A 7,824-nucleotide genomic window follows, 5' to 3' on the forward strand; every position below is an offset into this window, starting at 1 on the left:
CAGCAGCATTTATTGAAGAGACTATCCTGTCCTCATTGTGTGTTCTTGGAGTTCTTGTCAAATAGTTGAACATATATGTGTGGGTTTATTTCTGGGCTCTATATTTTGATCCATTGGTCTATATATATATCTGTTCTTATGCCACTACCATACTGTTTTCATTACTATACCTTTGTCAAATAATGAAATCAGGAACCATGATGCCTCCAGGTTTGTTATTTGTGGGGTGGTTCATCAAAGGGTACAAATGATCAGTTATAAGATGAATACATTCTAGGGATCTAATGCACAGCATGCAGATTTAATTTAAGATGTTGTATGGTATGCTGGAGACTTGCTGAGAGAGTAGACCTTAGTTTTATCCCACGCACCACCCCAAAAAACCTTTAGCTATGTGAGGTTATAGATGCATAAATTAGTTTGACTGTGGTAATCATTTAACAATGTGTACATACATCAAGCATCATATTGTTCCCCTTGAATATACAAATTTTATTTGTAAATTGTACTTCCATAAAGTTGGAGGGGATGGGAGGAATGTGTGTCCTGTTCACATGGAAAAAATTAATTACTATAAACTGTCAGAGGTGAAGCCCAGTATTTGGGTTACTAGAAAAATACACTTTTAGTCAGCTGTCTTCAATAAACTCAATGACCGAAAGGAAACAGTGATCAAAGAACTAGGAAACAATGAGAAAGATGTATCCCAAAGAGATAGAAATTATGAATAGGGACAAAATAAAAGTTCTTCAGCTGAAAAGCACCGTAAGTGAAATGAAAATTTAATAAAAGATGTCCAACAGCAAATTTGAACAGGAGAAAAAGAACCAGCAAAGTTTAAAAGGTTAGTTGAGATATCCAGTCTCTGGAAAGGAAAAGAGGAGCAGAAAAAGCAAAGAATGAAGAATAATGAGCAAATCCTATGAGACTTATATGCATCAGCAAGCTTATCAATGTACACATAATGACAGTTGCAGAGGCAGAGGAGAGAGAGAAAGGGGCAGGAAATCTTTGAAGAAATGATGCCTGAAAACCTCCAAACTCGGAGGAAAGACATGAATCTACACACCCAGTAAGTTCTACAAACTCCAAGCAGGATAGAATCAGAGATCCCCACCTAGGCACATCATGATCAAATTATCAAAAGTCAAAGACAAAGAGTGAACCTTGAAAACAGCAATAGAAACAACTCCTCATATACAAGTAATCGTCAGTAAGATTTGTGCGCATTCCTCTACAGAAACCACACAGGACAGGTGGCATTGGAATGGCATATTAAAAGCGTAGAACAAATGAACAAAAATACCCTTTCAACCAAGAATTCTATATGTGGGGGAAATGAAGGGGAGTTAAAGACATTCCAAGACAAACAATAACTGAGAGAGTACATAGCTAGTAAGCTTGCCCTATAGAAAGTACTGAAAGGAGTCCTTCAGGCTGAATTGAAACAATGCTGGGCACATATTTGAAGCAATATGAAGAAATAAACCACAAAGGCCAAGGTAACTACACAGGTAAACGCAGAAGCCAGTACTGCTGCACTTTTGGTTTATATCTCCTCTTTTTGTTCTCATATATGATTTAAAATACAAATGTATAAAGCATTAACTATAAATCTCTGTTAATGGGCACCAAATATACAGACATGCCATGTGTCACCATAATTAAATAAAGAAATGTGGCAGAGCTAGGGAAAAGCAGAGTTTTTGAATACTATGGCAACTATCTCCGTGTTAATACAAACTTGATTATTATAAAGCTAAGATACTAATTGTAACTCCCAGTGTAACCACCGACACTGCCCCCACAAAAAGCTCCAGCACTAAAAAAAAACTAAAAAAGTACAGCAAAAGGAGTGATAAAGGATCACTTTGTACACTATAAAAAGTAATTAATAACAGAAAGCAGAGTAATTGAGGAGTGAAGGAACAAAAAAGACTGACATGTGGAAAATAAATAGGAAAATGTCAGGAAAACTCTTTCCTTGTCAGTAATCAATACAATAACCATAGATAAAACTGTTCAACGAAAAGACAGCACCAGTGAGTGAACTTCAGGCAGTCACCTTAGCGCTGGATGCTCTGGCCAACAGTTAGCACCATCTTCACATTTTCATGGACAATCAGGCCGTTGTCATCGGTCTGGCTGTCTGGTCCGGCCCATGGCGGCAGCGACGTTTCCTTGTGTAAAACTGTCCCCTTTGGGGTAAAGAGCCGTGGGAATCTCTTGGCCCACAGACTCCCAAATTATAAATCCAGGTCACACGTGTCTCTACATATACTAAAACCACTACGCAGGGCTTCGCCAAGACCCTCCTGATGGGCTTTGGAGTTCCGGGCCTTATTGATGGTGACCGAGGCATGCATTTTACTTCTCAGGATACACCGCGCTGGGCTCTTGAACAGCCTTCAGTGGACCTTTTGCCTCCCTACCCGGCCTTAGGCTGCAGGACTCAGAGTTCCAGAGTGGCTTACTTCCACAAGTTCAGATTCCATTACACGAAAATGGCACGTTTCTGTCGCTTGCAACACGCCAGAGGTGAATTATAGTATAGGGTCTGACTGCATCCTTTGATGTTTGACTGCTGAGGGCTTTTAAACGTCAACCCTCCCTCTTCCCCAATGCCCCACACTCCACTCTCTCCTTTGGCACGGTTGTAGGGTGGAGGGCAGGAGGAGTGGGCATCAAACGACACTAGCTGCTGCCAGCACAAGGGAACTGTCATGCTGGCCCCATCCACTAATCACAGTAGAACTCCCAAAGCAATTTCTTCCATTCCTGACTCTCTGAAGTCTATTTTGGAGCAGCTTGAGAAGGCTGCCCTGCTCTCCCCCCAGAAGCCTCCTCACGTAAGGAATACACTTTGCATCGCGTCTCGGTAGTGTGTGTGTGTGTGTGTGTGTGTGTGTGTGTGTGTGTGTGTGTGTGTGTGTGGTGTCACCAGTCTTGATTGACCGTTGAACCCAACTTGGGATAGGAGGAGTCCATAGTGACTCAGGGTGGCAACAACAGCTCTTCTCCTGAGCCTTCCCAGGAGCGCACTGCAGAATGTGTGCTTCCCATCTGTGAAACGTTAGGATGTGTCAAATTCGATGTCCTGGATCCCAAGGCAGTGTGCTTACTGGAAGTAAGGGACATAGCTTATGTTCTCCTGAACGTGAAGTTACAGCTGACACCCAGTCTTGCTTCTATGCCCATCAACAGTAGTAACTGGGATTAGCATAAAATAGTTGTTGATTTCTTCCTCGTTTTCAGCATTCGTTACCCTTGACCACTCGGCTAAGTGGGGCTGAGTACAACAAAAAGTCTCGGACTGTTGACCGAGAAATGATTCTAGGAAGCCTGTGCTGTTAACGTCTGCCATGCTGTATTAGTCTGCTCAGGCTGCCCTAATAAAATGCCATGGGCTGGGCGGCTTAAACAAGACAGTTATTTATTTCCTACAGTTCTGGAGGCTAGGAAGCCAAAAGTCAGGGTGCCAGCATGGTGGAGTTCTTGGTGAGGGCCCTCGTTTTGGCTTGAAGATAGCCGCCTTCTTCCTGTGGCTTCACGTTGGGGTGGTGGGAGGAGAGTACCATCTATGGTCTCTTCCTGTAAGGGCAATAATCCCAATGTGTGGACCCCAGCCTCCTGACCTTACCAAAACTGAATGACCTACCGAAGACCCAGTCTCCAAATACCATCTCCTGGGGGTGGGGTGGGGCTGGGGACGGGCTTCTCGTATGAATTTGGGAGGCAAGGGGTGTGCACAATCCAGTGCAGAGCAGGTGCTCAGCCCAGACTTTAAAAGAAATCTCTCTCTCTGTCTCTGTCTCTGTCTCTCTTCCCTCTCTCTGTCTGTCTTCATTTCTTGGAGGCTGCAACTGAATTGGGGAGCCCTGATGAAACACTCTCCAGCTCCTGTCTTTACTGCTTCTTCCACTCTCCATTCTCACTGCATCCATATCAACTCTGTATGTCCTTTTCTAAGGAGCCTTAACAGCATTAAAACCTCCAAATTCGCTTGCTGTCTCTTGTGGGAGGTTTTAAGCGTTGCTGAGATTTGATCTATACACCTTCTCTCTCTCTCTCAGTTTTGAACTACGTGTGTCTGTATCAGCGTGAGCTGCCCCAGGGTGGCAACTGGGGAACACATGCAGGTTCCCATACCCCAGGGCGCCGCCTTTAGGGGCATTGTAGTTTTGCTCTTGCAGTGGTGGAATGAAAAGAAGGGATTCCTGTGTGATCACAGAGGCTGAGGGTGAGCTGGCCCTTTAAGGCCTCCAGGGAAAGTGAAGAACTTGATCACTCATTGGACGGTGGTGCTGTCAATCCTTGGCTGCTGGCAAATGAGCTTAGAGTCGGCGCTGGAGGAAGTGGCCCTTCGTTGACCCTTGTAAGGTCCGCCTCCCGTCAGCAGCCAATCAAGCTCTTTCCCGCCCTGTGCGCAGCGGCCGCGGCCCTGTCTCGCCGGGGCGCTCCGCGGGCAGGCCGTCTGCACTTCCCGTAGCGGGGCTCGCAGAGGCATTTTCTCCGACTCTGGTCCCCTGGGCAGCTGGCTTCTCTGCAGCCCCCACCCCGTCCCGGTGGCCCAGCTGCCAACAGCGTCCGCTCCCTCAGCGACACTCAGTGCAGCGGCCGCCATCTTCCCCACGGTCGTCACTGCAGCCCGATCCGTGTCTGGCGTGTCCCTCCTGCCATGTCTGCCACAGAGGAGCGTGGGCCGATCCCAGGTGGCCAGGACGGAGCTGGTGGCAGGGCGGGTGGCGACCCCAGTCCCCTCGGGGTCCGTGCCTCCCCTTCTGGAGGGATGGATGGAGTCGAGGGGGTCACAGCACTTCTGGCCTCCCTGAGGCTCTCCAGAGCCCTTCACGGGGAGGATGGTGGGCAGGAGGCCGCCCAGGCCGCAGTGGCAGAAGACTGGGATGCAGAGATGGTGGAGGAGGAGGAGGAAGAGTTTGAATTAGACATCGAGGACCGGGAGGAGGCTGAGTACCAGTCAGAAGAGGGGGAGGAAACTGAGGAAGAGGTCGAGGAGGAGGAAGAGTTTGAATTAGACATCGAGGACCGGGAGGAGGCTGAGTACCAGTCAGCAGAGGGGGAGGAAACTGAGGAAGAGGTCGAGGAGGAGGAAGAGACAGAAGAGGAGGACGAGCATGGGCAGGGAGGCGCGGGAGTGGTCGCAGGCCGCGGGGCGCCCGCGGTGCAGTTTCATTCCCTCCTCCGGGATGTGGGCCATTGTCTTCTGCACCACAGCCACTACAACGACCGTGTCCTGGCCGGGCCCCACGCCGGCCGCGTGATGGTCAGGCGCCGCTCCCGACGGCCCTCAGACCCTGCAGAGGCTGCCGCGCTTCCTCACGGGCAGGAAGACCTGGGAGAGGCAGGTGAGGTCTGGTGGAGCGAGTGCCAGGCAGAGGGCCCCCCGCCCTGGGAGCCGCGGGAGCCTGCGGAGGGGGTGGCATCCCAGAAGGCAGAGGAACCGGTGGCGGGGGCAGGGGAGGCTGAGTTCTGGGCGGGCGAGGTCCTGGCTGATGCCTCCGAGTCCTGGGTGGCTGGGACTTGTGGACCCGTCGAAGGGGCCGAGGCTGGCTAGGGGAGGCCCAGTCCCCTGTCCCTTGCAGCCCCTGCTGCGGCATCGGCCTCAAAGGCAGGGTGCACTCAGCGCTGGCCTCTGGCGGTTAAGCAGCGGGTCAAAGCTCTCAAAAACCTTCAGCCACGATATGCACAAGTAGAAGCCCAATTCTCTAAAGACCTTTAGGATCTTGAGAAAAAGTATGCTGCCTTCTACCAACCTAGGGGCAAACAAATGGCATACCTCACTTTTGGCTGACGGGCTTCTAAAAATGTAAAGATTCTCAGTACGATGACCTGAGAAAATGATGAAATGGCACAGGGGCACTTTTCAGTGGCTGAGGAATCAATGAGGTTCGCGGTAGAATTTGTCTTGAAATGGGGTGAACATTTTCCAGTGACGTTCTGGCAGAAACATACAAAATTGCTCTCAGGATCAAATGATTTCCATCCCTTCTCCAAAGGGCCAGAAATAATCAGCAGCACAGTGTGTGAGATCTACTGGAAACAGGGGGATAATGTTGTGAAAACTGTCAAGCAGCAGAAGTGTGAGGGCCAAGGAAGTGCTGTATCAACCAGTAGGAACATGACCAGCTATTCTCCTTATTTATTTATTTATTTTCGGACATATTTCTCTTCTCCAGATCCTCCTGAGAGCAGAGAACTAGATTCTGCTGCTGATTTCAAATCGGGAAATGTTTCCCACCACCTTGTGATGCCAAAGTCCGTATCATTCGACACTAAAGAAGAGAGTGAATATCATTATGAAAATGCTGAGGAAGAGAAAGAGGATGGAGATGAAAAAGCAGAAGAAGGACTGAAGCTGGATATGGACTCAGCAGAGGGCAGTTCTGGAGAAGACAAGGTATTATTGTATAGTGCAACCGGTCCTGACATATACCTGTTACTAACAGCTTTATGTTTTGTTTTGTTTACATCCTTAATGTATTTTTTGTTTATCTTTTTAACATCTTTATTGGCGTATAATTGCTTTACAGTGGTGTGTTAGTTTCTGCTTTATACCAAAGTGAATCACCTATAGTATACCTATATCCCCATTTCTCTTCCCACTTGCGTCTCCCTCCCACCCTCCCTATCCCACCCGTCTAGGTGGTCACAGAGCTCCGAGCTGATCTCCCTGTGCTATGCAGCTGCTTCCCTCTAGCCATCTATCATGTTTTTAATTGTTTTTGTAAAATAATAAGAAAAAATTGTTGAAATTTAGTTTTGGAAAAACAGTTTAATGTTAATAATGTACTTGTATTCTAGATGGTATAGAAGGAAGTGTGTTCTGAAATGTATTTCATTTACAGCCACAAGTCCTTTGTCCTGTAGCTTTAAGTCTACTGCAGATGGGAAATTTATCAGACCTGGAAATAGAGACCTATATTTTTTTAGCGGTCTAAAATATAGAGACCTATACTTTTAGAGACTGGTCACCAGGAGAAGCAGCTAAAGTGACTAAGCTGTGCACTAGCTGTACCTTCATCACCTGGCCACAGAAATGAAGTCTCTTGGAATAACAATGCCTTTGAGAAGGTGACTCCTTACAAAGTAGTAAAAAGTTAAGGATTTCAAATAAGACTGCATTTCATGAGTAATTCACAAATATTAGTTCAATTTAGATGTTTTATTCAAAAGGAAAGAAAATGAGCCATAGTATTATTATTGGCTATCACTGAGTTGGTAATTCAATCCTAATTTCTCTTTCCGCTACCCATTCATCTTTTCCTTTCTCTCTCTCATCTCTCTCTCTCTCTCTCTCAGTATCACACTCTTTCTTTCTCCCTTTCTTAATTTTGACACCTGTGGATGTTTGATAACAGCCTCATTCTCATTATACAGATACGGAAACTGAAGGTCTGGGATTATAAGGGATTTATGATTTGGTAAGGAGCATAGGCTCTTAAGGTGGAAAGACATTTAAATCACAGAGTGGCCTTTCAAGAAAAAAAACTAACATATATAGTGGTTGGCAAGAGAGAAATGAGGTTGGTGTGATGAAATGATGTGCACCCTGACAACCAAGGGTCTGGGTTACAAGAAGAAAACATTTTGTTTTCTCCTTGGAGAGCCAAGAGATGTACATAGTATTGACTCATATTTAGAAGGTCCCTGGTGCATGTTGTTGGTGTACAATTGTTAATTGACTCTTATCCCATCCTACAGTTGGAAGACATTAAAAGAAGTGGACAGCGAAAGAAGAGAAGAATTTGTTCTTCATGAACATTCTAGTTTTCATTAGCCCACAACAGAGATTTTGTTTCAAAG

Source organism: Hyperoodon ampullatus (assembly GCF_949752795.1).
Source record: "Hyperoodon ampullatus genome assembly, chromosome: X".
NCBI classification, from domain to species: Eukaryota; Metazoa; Chordata; class Mammalia; order Artiodactyla; family Ziphiidae; genus Hyperoodon; species Hyperoodon ampullatus.